The 15,802-nt window shown below is 32.4% G+C and overlaps 1 protein-coding gene across 1 annotated transcript in view; it reads left to right on the top strand.

The window, feature by feature from the left end:
* Positions 1-1,550: 1,550 nt before the first annotated feature.
* Positions 1,551-15,802, top strand: part of LOC127720152 (transmembrane protein 26-like) — a 39,925-nt gene continuing 25,673 nt past the window's right edge. The window contains exon 1 of the mRNA XM_052226622.1: positions 1,551-1,718. The gene's annotated coding sequence lies outside the window, so the exon portion shown is untranslated. The remainder of the gene's footprint in view (positions 1,719-15,802) is intronic.

A 15,802-nucleotide genomic window follows, 5' to 3' on the forward strand; every position in this document is an offset into this window, starting at 1 on the left:
TAACTCAATGAAACATTATGATGATTAAAGATTTTATATAGATAAGAGTTCTCAGAAGTCTTAATTCCTATTTTACATCATAACGCAATGCATAGACGTTATAATTTACATGAATGGAGATTCTTTGATTACTTGTTTGTACTCTGTGTGCTTTGATATAGTAAATAGAATATTTTTCAATCCAATTCTTGTTACTAAAGAAAAAGTGCATTATTCTAAGGACATACTATTTTTGAATGTTTAAAATGTAAAATGAAATATACTTCGATACATGTCAATTATTTTTCAACTAAGGATTTGGGTTTGATAAGGTCCCGATTATGGTCCCTTAATTTAGTTAAAACTTTAAATAAGAATGAAAAGACAATCATTACAATGTATGAAAGTTAATACAATGACCAGACAAAAGTGTTCTCTTTATATCATAATTAGCACAAAATGTATCCACTAAATTCGATGCAAACACTTCAAATTTCCATTGACTTTTAGGACCGGAATTACGCATAGTTCGACGAATAAGATATTTTGACTTTACGTTTGTTATAACAACTAATCTATCTAACTTTAATTAGTACACATGTTTGTTAAGGGGCCAGCGGGATTTTCTCGCTGTGTTGAACACCCATTGGTGGCCTTCGGCTATTTTCTGCTCTTTGGTCGGGTTATTGTCTCTTTGACACATTTCCCCATTTCCATTATCAATTTTATTAATGTCCAGTCCTAAATGTGATAGAAAACCACTAGATTTTGTTGACTTTCACTAAAATCTCTTATCTATTGTAAAAATATCGGATTTAAATATGTCAACAATGTAAAAGAAAGGCTCGACAAACGCAAACGATTATAGTTGCTTACGTCCACGTCCTTTGGTCTCTATGGATACTTGTCTTATTGTCTCATTGGCAATCATATCACATCTCCTAGGCTTATTTAAAATTGAGAATGGAAATGGGGAATATGTCAAAGAGACAACAACCCGACCAAAGAGCAGACAACAGCCGATGGCCACCAATGGGTCTTCAACGGAGCGAGAAAATCCAGCACCCGGATGTGGTCCTTAGCTGGCCCCTAAATAAAATTGTGTACTAGTTCAGTGAAAATGGACGTCAGACTAAACTCCAAAACATATAAATGAACTAAAATTAAAAAAAAACATACAAGACTAACAAAGGCCAGAAGCTCCTGACTTGGGACAGGCGCAAACATGCGGCGGGGTTAAACATGTTTTGTGAGATCTCAACCCTCCCCCTATACCTCTAGCCAATATAGAATAAAGAAACACATAGCATTACGCACATATTATTGTGTTTTACCAGAACAGATTAAAGTTACACTAATTGTCAACATACCTTTAATAAGAAGACGCGTGTTTATGGTTTTATTTTTGCATTTTTTCTCTATTTTATTCAGATTTATATTACATTTAACAACGTCACAAAGATTTTCCCACAACCTGATTGGTTGATTAATTCAAATAGAATTGCAAAACAATAACAAAACCAATATTTAGCAGATAATAACTTGCCAATAGTTTTGTCCCACTGTGCTCCAATCAGTTCGATTTGAATCAATGTATATTTGATTTGGTAAGCAGTGTAGGGATTTGACACTACTTTCAACATCTGTTTAGTATAATTCTACAACGTGAAAGTCAATCATGTAAAACCGCAACATATATCAAATATGGAATGACAAAAGTATACAGAATTAACTTTAAGGTAAGTCTCCTGATAATTCCCTATTTTATATCAATTGTGAAATATGATATTCATATTTGCCTGCTTTTACTTTTACATTGTGGAAGCACCTGTTGTTATTTGATGAATGTTAATTATTATTTTTTTTAAGTTAGTTTAACTGACTCATTGCCAGAATAATAATGAAATACATGCTAAAATGCATGAAATTTACAGTATACAAGTCGTTTTTTACGGAAATCTATATCTATTTTTAATAGATCTATTCTGTTATTATAAAATTATTCCAATATCATATTTCGAGAATATAGGTCACTCAAATGCTGACAAATTTGTCCAGATAAAAATGTTATCAGCACGTTTTAAATTATTCGACTGAGTATGCCTTTACACTCGTAACGTTATGAAACGGGTTTATCATACATTTAGAAACTTTTCAGCGTTGATTTCATTGGAATTATAAAGGATATAAACATTGTCACCATAGCTATGAATTGCAACAATATTAGGGGTAAGTAAAATAAGCAACGAAAACAAAGCCTGTTCGTATGCGGGTTATAACTAACCTAACCACGATTAACGAAATCTCTTTTGGGCATGATTTTGGTTTTTAAGGGTTGTTTTTACAAAACTGACCAGCAACATCACTATCTTCCATATGAAATATGTATCTTATGAATATTTTTCATAAGAAATATACATGTCTTAATTACTTTATATAGAGTCGAAGTTATTTTCATAGGATTTAACATTGGCTATGTCTTTGCTCGCGCATAGTAAAAACACATCTCAAGATCGTCAAGTTTTGATTACACTAAATCTAGTCAAGATTCAGAGATGAGCATACCAAAGGGCTTCGATTTTTTTTAATTATTGTTCTTAGTAAAAATGTATGTATTCAATTAAAGCATTACATTTACTATAATTGTAAAATAACTATATAATAAAGGTATCCATGTCCGCGAATGTTGCCAATAAGCTTGCAATAAACTTGTTGATAAAAAGACGTATAATTACTACTGAATACAAATGGTCGTATTCGATAACACGCTTTGGCCATTTTGTTAATGTTGTTTTAAATAAACAATAACTTATCTTACTGAAACAAACGATATCAGCAATACAATGTTTTGGAATCTGATCGTTAAGATTGTTAACCTTGCTGAAAGATTTTGTTTGCATAAACACATTTTATGCAAAACTGCAAAAAAAAAATTGGTACGTCACAAACTATTCAGTATTTGTAAGTTTACCCAAGAAAATCTGGAAAATTATTTAAAGAATATATACTACTAGTAATTGAAGAAGAACTACAGGGCCCGTATGCATAAAGCTACTTAATTTAAGATATCCAATCGTAATACTAATTTATCGTAGGACATGTAGAAAAATCCGTCCGTTCGGAACAAATCTTAACTAATGTAGCTTTATGCATACGGACCCAGTACTCTAATTGTAAATTGATACATGCTAGAAAAATCTTCAAAGGAAATCTAGCTATAATTATTATCTTTATGTATATTATATGTTTATTAATTTGAAAAATAGGGCCGTCAATCAAGCATGTTTTGTCTTAATAGCCATATGATGTTTTGAAGATAGTCTACAGATTCCAAAAATTTTAGTACTATTGAAAGAATATCAGAAACACGCCAAAGATGCGTGTAGAATTTAAAAAAGGATTATGTCTCATTATAGTTACAATGAAATGAGTGCTGAAGATCAACATATATAAATGCTTGAGTTATGTGTCCTATATGTATAGATAATTGTTTTTTTTCTCCACATGAATAGCGTAAAATATCAGCCGCGAGTGACTATCTGAACCTTTTTTGACGAGTGAGCGCAGCGAAAAACCTTACATTGTGTCGGCCGACAGACATTTTGCGATAACTTGTATTATTGCTCTAATTAACATAAATTTTTCATTCCCTTGTGCTATTTTTTCAAGCCAACGAAAGTTATCCTCTCACATTGTGATCTCGCTGAAAATTTCTCCACTCACATTGTGATGACGCTGATAATTTCTCTTCTCACATTGTGATGATGTTGATAAGTTCTCTAACATTGTGATTTCGCTGTTATGGTCTTCTCTAACGCCATAAGCCTTGCTGCAAGACAAAATAAAAAAAAACAAATTCGTAGGAAGTTGAGCTATATTTTCATTAATATGAATACACGAATGACCAAAGGTTATTAACAAAGTAAAGTACGAATAAAGTGAATAATGGAATAACACAAATGCATTTTAGAGAAGATTGTAGAAGACCAAAAAAAAAAAAAAATGAAACCTGCACCCAAACACCACTCAATATATATGTTTGATAATGCCTGAAGGTAACAAAAGTCTCCAAATAACCCTAAGTTTTTTATATGCCAAGGGTTATGCCGACTATTTTACGTATCTGATGTTAAAATCGTTGTGCATCTCTTTTGTTCCGTTATCAATTGTCTCAGTCGTGTATTGACCAAATACTGGCATTGCTTTTAAAGTTGTTGCTACCGTAATCCTAGACATATTCGTGCCAACTGACCAGCTTAACATGTACTATGTATAAGGAGGTCTATTTTTCAAAATTGTTCTCCCAGTAGTAGCCACTGCTTCTTTACATGCTTGACCAAAATGATAAATTGCAGGTTCAAAATTTTAGTTTAAAAGTTATGTAAATACTCTATATTAAGGCTGCAATTTCCCAATGACAATTATGTTAGGTCCTTACTTGTTTGATATTCCCAAACGTGTTATGTATGAGATTCATAAAATTTTGGCCTTCGTTTGATTAAACGTTTCTGACAAATTATAAATGCAACATGAAACACGTGGTGTGCACACTTATATTGCATATATTGTTATCCTACGTTCAGTTCGAGTCATTATTAAAAACAATTCCTAGTTTGGCTCGGAACGTTTCGGATAAAATTTATCAACAAAAGCTTTGACATCTTTGATTAAGAACGAGGACACACTAAACTTTTAGAGAATAAAATCGATGTGCGAATTGAATCAATGAATGGTAATGGTCGCATCTTAACTGGAATACTCTCGTACTACGCTGATGAAGTGTAGAAGTCATCCGGGAATCAGCCTATGATCGGTATAATATTATAAGTACGTCCATTTCCACGGCCGTAAATTAGCCTTAGGTTACAAGAGCGCAATTATTTGTTTACATTTTACCGGCAAGTTTTTTACTCAGAATAGAATCAAGTACGGCTTCTGATTGGATGATACAGAATTGGAATTACTTTTAATCGAAAGCTTATCCAATTAGGTTTAAAAAATCCAGAAAATCAAATTCACATTTTGCAAAGTATAAAAGTTCAAAATATCTTCCATTTCTGCACGTCGGGGCCATTAAAAATATGCCTTTTTCATTAAGCGACAAAATAGACGATCTTTTTCAACTGCATTTAAAGTCAATTTTTGCCGCATGCTCATATATATTTTTTTGGTTGTAATGCAACACTAACATTTCTAGTAACAGGAATTTGCTACCCGTTTTTTTCCTAGTTTGTGTAGTCTTCGAGAGAAAGACGGGAGAGGACGTCACTAATGTTGTTATAACTTGTGTCCAATCCCTTGTGCTACTTTTGCAAATAAAATATGTTTAAACTAAAATTAAACTTCGAGAGAAAAAAATACGAAACACCACTGGTACCCTATGGAAAATGCATTACGAATAATTGCGCTCTTGTAACCCTTATTTATGAAGGAAGGTAATAAGTTGTGAAGGTAGTTATCAGGCGAGGGAGACGGGCCATGAGCTGGGCATTTTATGGTGCACAAGACTTCATCCCAAGAATATGCTGTGTCTCGACTGAATAGGAGATCCAGGAATGGAAGAAAAAAACTACCCGATGAATTTTAAACTATTTATTCAATAGAAGACGAAATACTGACAAAAACAGCACTTCTAAGGCTGTCCGCTCCTCTGTTTCAAAATAACAAGCTTTTTAAAAGACTATTATAAATTGATAGAATATAAATAAAGGAACATAAAAATAAGAAAAAATGATAGGTCCGTGTCCTTTTTTTTTAGATATAATCAATTGAAAAATATGCGGGAAATGGTTGTTCTCTCTAGATTGTTCGTACATTTAATATTGGCACCGGGTTTTTTTCTCAAAAATAATGGAAAAAAACAAGAATTATATAAGTTTCTCAAAAATGGAGTTTTAAACTAAATGTTATGAAATCATGAAAAGAAAAGTAGGGGTTAACGGACAAAATTTTTATTGGCATTACATGGATAAAACTAGAGGATTCCGAATATCTGACAAAAAGTCAAATACAAGAGTAGCGAACATCCTTAAGTCCAACACAGGACGGCTTATTCATAGTAATCCAACTGTTCATTCACGTATTGACATCAGTGTTATTTTCATTTTTCGATGAGTCCTCAATTTTGCTATGAACGTTTCGAATATAGTGCTTAAAACATTTTTTCTCACAACAAGCCTTTTCCAGAAATATCTGTAATACTTAGGGTATATTTATAATGAATGTGTTTAAAAAATAAAGATTTTGACAGAAAATCTAAAATATAATTTTTCATCCCGAACAGGGTTTCAAATGAACATCTAAATATGAATTAAGATGATAAATAATTATATAATTATTTCTGATGATGGTTAAGTATCGATTTTATGTCTTATCGGTTTGCGGTTTATCTCGAATTATAAGTGTGGGCGGGTGTGATAAGAATTTTTACAATCAATAATAATATTCGTTCATTTTCATAATAATTACAATTACATCGATGTTTATAAGCTTCTTTGATTTTGATTGGCAGACAATGATCATGAGACAATCCAAACTTATGTTTCATTACCTAATCAAATGAAACATCTATAACAGCACGTTCTTTCCATGAAAAGTTACAACAATGTATTGGAAAATAAACGAGGCTTGCTTTCACTCATATTTCATGGTTAAAGCATAAAAATGTAATTATAAAAAATGAGGCTTTCTTTTTGTAATATTATAGGACCGTAAAACGTTGAAAGTCCCCGCGTTTTTCAATGAAATGATTCCTTCATACAAATTGTGCTTCTGTTAACGTATCTACATTCCAATAATTTAATTTTGGATGTAACGCGTCTTCTGATTGGCTGACGTTGTTTTGTTTATCAGCTCATAGACATAATTTTGTCATGTGACCGTGACGTGATCAACGTTTTTTCATGGTTTACTCCGGTTTAAAATGGAATTTAGAATTAAATTATAAGAAATGACTGTAATATTTTTTCTGTCTATTCGAAATAACATAAAAAATGAGGTGCACACTTTAAAATAAGCCGCTACGCGGGTTATTCAGTGTGCACCACATTTTTAATGTTATTTCTTCATAGACAGAAAAAATATTACAGTCATTCCTTAAATAAAATATCAAAGGAAGCATAAAATTATAATTCTTAACAAAACTGGATTCATCCATAATTTTATAACGTGCTCCCATCAAGGTAACTTATAAAAATGCATTTCGTCTTGTATTTACATTCGTGGTCACCCCTTACTACGAAATTCTAGTATTCCACAAATATGAATGAATCTTTACTAAAACCGGGTGTCATTGACTACATTTTTAGTTGTTTATTACAGATCATTTCATGAAATTGGACAGTCCGAATATGAGTTGTTTACTTTTGTATATTTTAGTACACCTAACAGATTTCTCTTTTTTACGTCTTATTTGAGTATTAGAATGTTTATTGCTGATCTTTCCATTCTTAACTATAATTGATGAAACCAGATCTATTAAAGATAAAGCTAACTCCCTGACAAATACGTACATGAAGATATGTCCGATTTCAGTTACGTTGTGAAAACTTTATGCCCATGCTAATTGCATCCGAATGGATCAAGGAAACAGATCAACAATAAAACATTGCAATACATGAATGATGTAAGTTAGATATATTATGAAGTTCAATGCCATCGCCCTGCCAAATCACATGTTACTGATGTGGCATGCAACAGTATCAATCAATTAATCAATCAAACAAACCAATAAATCAATCAATTTGAGAAGTGTGGTCTCATGCGGAAACTTATCTCATTGGCAATCATATCAAATCTCGTTTTTTTTTTAATTTTACAGCCTCGTGCTTTGGTCTCGGGTGGATACTTGTCTCATTGGCAATCCTACCACAACTCCTTATTTTTATATTTGTTACATTTATATTGAATACTGAGGAAACAAAACACAAAGAATGTACGATGGAAAACAATAATTTGAAATGCAAGGACAGGGTATGAGTAAAGCGTTCCTAGCAATAATCAACCGAACGAATATTATTTTCTTCCTTATTCAAGCGTGTAATTCTGCTTTACATTATCAATTTTTCATTATACACTTGTCTTTGCGAATACATTTGCATGTCTCTAGGGATCACATTTTTCCGTATTCTGTCATTCTTATTAAACATTTCATAGTCGTATCTCTACCGGATATGCATCGTTTCAAAACAAATATTTCTCTTACTTAAAGTTATGCCAGTGTTACGGTCAACAAGTGTATTTTCTGTTCGTACATTTTTTGCACTGTTATAAAGCTGAAACTGTTTTAAGAAGGGCGTTATATTGTTACTATCACCTGTCGCTTTACTTCTAATATAGAATTTCAAAGGAAACGATGACTGTGTACTGAGACTCTGCATATCTTTCAAATTGCCAAATATAATTGTTGTTTGATCTGGTAATTATAAACGTATAATATTCTACAACCAAGAATATCACAAACAACATTAAAGAAACAATATACAAATAAATATCAGTATGTATGCACCGACATGTCCGTTTACAGTCACCGAAGTTTTGGACTGTTCGGTGGATAAAGTTCATTTCAAAATGAAACATTATCAAGGCTGTTGATATCGTTAACCAAAATAATATAACAAAAAGACGAAAAATTACCAATCCTAAGCCGGTTTCAGTTAAAAATAAACCTTTTAATAGCTGATTAAATAGGTATGCGTTTTAATCATTGTTGAAGGCTGTACGATGATCTATTGTTTTACCTCCCCATTCTTAGGTCTTTGACGGATAGCTGTCTCATTGTCAAACATACCACATTTCCTTATGTTTATACTGTGAAAAAAGATTTGCATTTGTTATATAAAAAAAAATACTAATAAATTATTTTTAAAAGGATTTACATTTTCCAGACAATTCTCTTTCTGGGTCTATGAAACTACTTTTTAATGTTACATTTTTATAAAAATATAAGTATATGTATTATGATTGCTAATGAGACAACTATCCACCAAAGTTCAAATGACGTGGATGTAAGCATTTCAACTAGTTTTGAAATAGATTTTTCTTTTTTTATCTTGTTTATACCTAAACTTACTTTTACTGTTCATATTCATTCAGAGACATATATTAAAACAGCGTCTAATTAACGGTCGAGATGACCTCCGAAGACTGCCGACGACCATTTAACCCCATATAAACATAAAAATAAACAGATAGCGACCACGTGCAATTGGATTTTTCTAGGTGTGTTTGATTTCATATTGTAGGTTAAAAAGTATGTTAATCATCGTTTTTACCTTTGTGCATCGAATCAGTCAACTAAATGGTTCATCCTTGTTTCACTTTCAATGTTGACATTATTTTCCTTTTAATAGCTGAATACATGCGTAACCCATCTCCAGATAACGGGTTTAATTAAAGGTCACATGAATACGGATTCAATGAGGTCGAATTATTCACCAGCGATGTTTCTTATCTTTTTTGACAAAATTGAACCAAATTGGCTGTTAAAAGCGAATCAGTATTTCACTATATCACTTTCATTAATGATTTTTTTTATATCCCGTAGCTAATGACCCTTTAATTACTAAAATGTATTGGGGTATACATACTTCAGCCGACGATAAAACATGAAAATAGACGTCAACATATTGTCTTCAATATTAAACACATTTCTGGTTGATATGTCAAGTATCAAATCTTGCCTAATAGGAGAATGTCTGTACCGAAATGGTTCAAAGCTTTTAATGAATTCAACTTTACCTGCCAAAGATTTGCAATTAACTATCATAAATTCCTGAAATCATGCATCAATTGCAATCGTATCTTGAATTTGATTCCTACAATATGAAAATAAGAGCTGTGATATGAATGCAATGAAACATCTATCCACCAGAGACCAACGGAGTAGAGGTTGCCAACTATAGATCATCGTACGATCTTCAACAATGAGCAAAACACATAACGCATAGCAAACCTATCATCAACATGTCAGTTAAGTTAATCTATTCCTGTTATTTCCCTTGAAAATAAAAAAAAAAATAGGGAAAACTTACAGTAACTTCTATACGATTCAATCAGTCATTAGTTTATACCTTTGTATTCTGTATTATTGTTTTCACCATGTTTACACTATACCAAATTTTAATGTTAGTAGACATATAATTGACTATCCCTAAAAAGTTTAATAAGCTGCAGCAGAGATCCATTAGCATAGTACATGAAATGCGGAGGTATACGGTAGATTGCTAATGGATCCCTTCAATATAATTTTGTTCTTGGAGTGTTTGTTTGAGAGTATGGTCTACTGCTACAAGTAACAAGCAATATCGGTCACTAACGATTGTTCTTATAATCATGTTTCTTCCTATAGTATCGTGTTGTCATTGTTTGGATCTAATAAAATACAATTCAAAATGGAAATTGGGAATGTGTCAAAGAAACAACAACCCGACCAAAGAGCAGAAAACAGTCCAAGGCCACCAATAGGTTTACAAAGCAGCGAGAAAATCCCGTAACCGGAGTTGGGCTTTAGCTGGCCCCTAAGCAAAAATGTGTACAAGTTCAGTGAAAATGGACGTCACACTAAACTCCGAAACATATAAATGAACTAAAATGAAAAAAAAATCATACAAGACTAACAAAGGCCAAGGGACTTTGGACAGGCGCAAAAATGGCTAAGTATTCTTCTAAGTATTGTTTCTAATTTCTCAGGACAAAAGTTAGACAGTATAAAAGATAAAGAAATGATACCTCATTTATAAGTGGAAAATGAAATAGCTAAATATGTTTTTTTACATTTTGAACCTTATAACATTGCTCAGCATCAAGTCTGTTTTTCCTCAATAGGCAAATAAAACTGCAAAAGAACCATGATATGGAACTTTTAATTTACTTTGCGAAATAAAGAAACGCGAACTTTTAACTTAATATATGCCATTTCATTCCGGTAGTGACAAATAATTTAATAAGACATACTTTTATTACCAATAAATGCACAAGCAAACCCAATAATTATGAACTCAAGAAAATGATATTTCCAATTTAACTGTTGTTTAAAGCAGAATGGCAGTTAAAATTGAATTTAAAAGAATATTGTTGGTCATAAATATATGATCATTTTGGTTATTTTATTTGCACAAATACTTTGCACGAATGGTTTGGGGTGACGAAGACGCATAAACGAAAAGACCACGTTGAAGTTATAGTAAAGAATAGTCGGCTGAAAATAAAAATATATACCGCGTATGAAAATGCCATTGAAAATCGTTATCTAATGAAAAAAAAAGTACCTGCTATCCCTTCCACAAGAAGTAGGGCCAATTTCTTCTGAATTTATATTAGCACAGGCCATTATCAAATAGTCTTTCAATATTTAATATTATATAGATATAAGAAGATGTGGTATGAGTGCCAATGAGACAACTCTCCATCCAAGTCAAAATTTATAAAAGTAAACCATTATAGGTCAAAGTACGGTCTTCAACACGGAGCCTTGGCTCACACCGAATAGCAAGCTATAAAGGGCCCTAAAAATTACTAGTGTAAAACCATTCAAACGGGAAAACCAACGGTCTAATCTATATAAAAACCGAGAAATTATCGCTATTTACGAAATTTTCCTTTGATCTTGCTGACTGATAATTTCCTTTCTCAGTGTAGTCGAGTGATATGAAAATTATCGCTAGAAATTAAGGGGGCACGTGGCGTTGCTAATGAAATTGACAATGTCGTCATAGGTAAAAAAGCGATAAACAGATTATCATTGGAAATCTCAACTCGATTGCTTTTCTCACTTTCGCCGTACCGGCTCAAGCGAGAAAATCAATCTCGTTGAGATGATCAACGATAATCTATAAATATATTCACAATACCACAGCTTCCTTCGTATACTTTGAGGTTATAACGATATTATTGCTTACATATAAACAGATGACCAAATTATAAAGGCCTGAAGAAAAATCGCAATTTAACATATTTTGGCAATTGTTTAGTATTTATCCATACAGAACTTGCAATGTCATCAACTGCAATGTGTAACACTACAAAAACAGTTTTATTATATAAAAATATCAAGAATTGTTAACAAAAAATGTTTTAAGTATAATAATGTAGACTCTTCAATACGTACATTCCAGTAGGTTTTAACAACTTTTATATTTTGACTCTGAGAGTAATACAAATACAAGGGAAACTGCATGACCATTACTCAAAGACTTTATTGATCGGTTCCTTATACAAGTAGACACAGTTTCACTTTGTGAAGTGTCTGAAACCCATAGACAACCAGGACGTTACATTTGCGGTTTTTGGATATAAAAACATCACATTAAATGTTAACCGGACATTGATAAACCTGTCATATTCGCCTCGTGATAATTGTTGTGTGCGGTTTTGGGGTATAATAACATCACAGATTATGTTTACCGGACAATGATAAACCTGTCATTTTCGCCTCGTGATAATTGTTGTGTGCGGATTTTTGGGTTTAAAAACATCACAGATTATGTTTACCGGACAATGATAAACCTGTCATTTTCGCCTCGTGATAATTATTGTGTGCGGTTTTTTGGGTATAAAAACATCACAGTAAATGTTTACCGGACAATGATAAACCTGTCATTTTCGCCTCGTGATAATTGTTGTGTGCGGTTTTTTTGGGTATAAAAACATCACAGTAAATGTTTACCGGACAATGATAAACCTGTCATTTTCGCCTCGTGATAATTGTTGTGTGCGTTTTTTTGGGTATAAAAACATCACAGTAAATGTTTACCGGACAATGATAAACCTATCATTTCGCCTCGTGATAATTATTGTGTGCGGTTTTTTGGGTATAAAAACATCACAGTAAATGTTTACCGGACAATGATAAACCTATCATTTCGCCTCGTGATAATTATTGTGTGCGGTTTTTTGGGTATAAAAACATCAAAGTAAATGTTTACCTGACAATGATAAACCTGTCATTTTCGCCTCGTAATAGTTATTGTGTGCGGTTTTTTTGGGTATAAAAACATCACAGTAAATGTTTACCGGACAATGATAAACCTGTCATTTTCGCCTCGTGATAATTGTTGTGTGCGGTTTTTTTGGGGGGTATAAAATCATCACTGTAAATGTTTACCGGACAATGATAAACCTATCATTTTCGCCTCGTGATAATTGTTGTGTGCGGTTTTTTGGGTATAAAAATATCACAGTAAATGTTTACCGGACAATGATAAACCTGTCATTTTCGCCTCGTGATAATTGTTGTATGCGGTTTTTTTGGGTATAAAAACATCACAGTAAATGTTTATCAGACAATGATAAACCTGTCATTTTTGCCTCGTGATAATTGTTGTGTGCGTTTTTTGGGGGGTATAAAAACATCACAGTAAATGTTTACCGGACAATGATAAACCTGTCATTTTCGCCTAGTAATAGTTATTGTGTGCGGATTTTTTGGGTATAAAAACATCACAGTAAATGTTTATCAGACAATGATAAACCTGTCATTTTCGCCTCGTGATAATTGTTGTGTGCGGTTTTTTTGGGGGTATAAAAACATCACTGTAAATGTTTACCGGACAATGATAAACCTATCATTTTCGCCTCTTGATAATTGTTGTGTGCGGTTTTTTGGGGTATAAAAATATCACAGTAAATGTTTACCGGACAATGATAAACCTGTCATTTTCGCCTCGTGATTTGTTGTGTGCGTTTTTTTGGGTATAAAAACATCAAAGTAAATGTTTACCGGACAATGATAAACCTGTCATTTTCGCCTCGTGATAATTGTTGTGTGCGGTTTTTTTGGGTATAAAAACATCACAGTAAATGTTTACCGGACAATGATAAACCTGTCATTTTCGCCTCGTAATAATTGTTGTGTGCGTTTTTTTTGGGGGTATAAAAACATCACTGTAAATGTTTACCGGACAATGATAAACCTGACATTTTCGCCTCGTGATAATTGTTGTTTGTTGTTTTGGGGTATAAAAACATCACAGTAAATGTTTACCAGACAATGATAAACCTGTCATTTTCTCCTCGTGATAATTGTTGTGTGCGGTTTTTGGGGTATAAAAACATCACAGTAAATGTTTACCGGACAATAATAAACCTGTCAATTTTGCCTCGTGATAATTGTTAATCAAACTGGACTATAAAGGTCTTTTTGTCATATTTCAACTCTGAAAAATGATTAAAAATTAAGCTATAGTATCTGTTAATGCTTTGTTATTCTTAAAATTAAAAAATAAATAAACATCCACCTCGAACTACAAACTAAATTGAGTAAACGAAAACTAATTTGATAATTGGTAGATCGTTGGCATTAAGGATGTTCGCTTGTCATGTTTTGGGATTTTTGTCAGATTTTCGGAATCCTTTGGTTTTATCCGTTTGAATGCCTTAAAAAATTTTGCCCATTGACCCCCATTTTTCTTTTTATTAATCTTTTACATGTATAATTATAAGCCATTTGTAAAAGTCTTATAAGATCTTTGTTATTTTTTAATAGTTTTTGAGAACTTAAACTTGTCAATGATAAAGCTATGAAAAATCAAGAGAGAACATTTTCCCGCAAAAATTTCTATGGCTAATATCTCGAAAACAAGCACATTGACCTATATATTTTTGTGGCTTTTTTGGTTCCTTTATTTATCCCCTATCAATATATACTAGTGTTATGAAAAGCTTGTTATTTTGAAACTAAGTAGCGAACTTCCTTAACACAAAATGTTTATATTTTCTGAAGCAACCGACTGATACCTTCGGAAGATAAAACGTTGTTTAAAAAATACATCAACTTTACACTAACATTTGTGTGTCTTCATTGATACGGTGATGAGTGATTTTATCATGATAATGTATGGCAGATTCAATAAGAGATGTACATGTAGGAACCTAAGTTCCCTCTCTTCGTGATGATTAGTTTTCTGCGTAACATGTGAAGACTATTTTAACTTATTGTCATTGAATACGACAACAAAGTCAAGCTAGAGTCTATTTGCCTTTATCTAGGTTGAATGATCTGTTTGAAATTCTAACACGATATTCTCCGGGGTTTGAGACAAAAACAATAAGCTTGAAACAAAAAGGGCAGACAACAAGCAATAACAACAATTGAACCACAGGACTTGACTCTGGACAGGCACATATACAATGTAGCGGAGTTAACATGTTTTTGTTTGCTCAACCTTTACATAACCTGAGACAATGGTTTAACAGAACAACGCAAGAAACACTATGAGGAGTATAATTTCAACGATATTGTGTTGTTGGGTGTCTGTATCATTTATGATTACCATTTGTCTCCTTTATTTATATACAAAAAATAGAGAACGACATACATAAAAGAATAGCGAGTCCAAATAAAATGTTATTTCCAGAATATTCAGTTGCATTGTAAAAAAATGTTAAAAACCAGGCTCAGTACGCCAGACAATCTGTTCTTCTACATTAGACTCATCAGATGCGCTCGAATGAAAACAGTTGGAAACCTAAACAATTACGAAGTTTGAAAAATCGTATAATCAACATAAACTTTGTTTAAACATTTTCGAGGATATTCATTTGCATTGCAAAAACTGTTTTGAAATAAACAGGATTATAGTTTAGTACGCCAGACGGTCGTTTCGTCTACATTAGACTCATCAGATGCGCTCGAATCAAAACAGTTGGAAAACCAAACAATTACGAAGTTTGAAAAATCGTATAATCAACTCAAACTTTGTTTGAACATAAGGCAATGACATACACTAGTGCATGATAATTAAATTATCTTCAATGCACAGAATTTCATCCCATTTGGTTATGGATTTCACTTAAGTGTGCCCTACTGGGTTTGTAATTAAAATGT

Source organism: Mytilus californianus, unplaced genomic scaffold (genome assembly GCF_021869535.1).
Source record: "Mytilus californianus isolate M0D057914Y unplaced genomic scaffold, xbMytCali1.0.p SCAF_11, whole genome shotgun sequence".
Classification (NCBI taxonomy): Eukaryota; Metazoa; Mollusca; class Bivalvia; order Mytilida; family Mytilidae; genus Mytilus; species Mytilus californianus.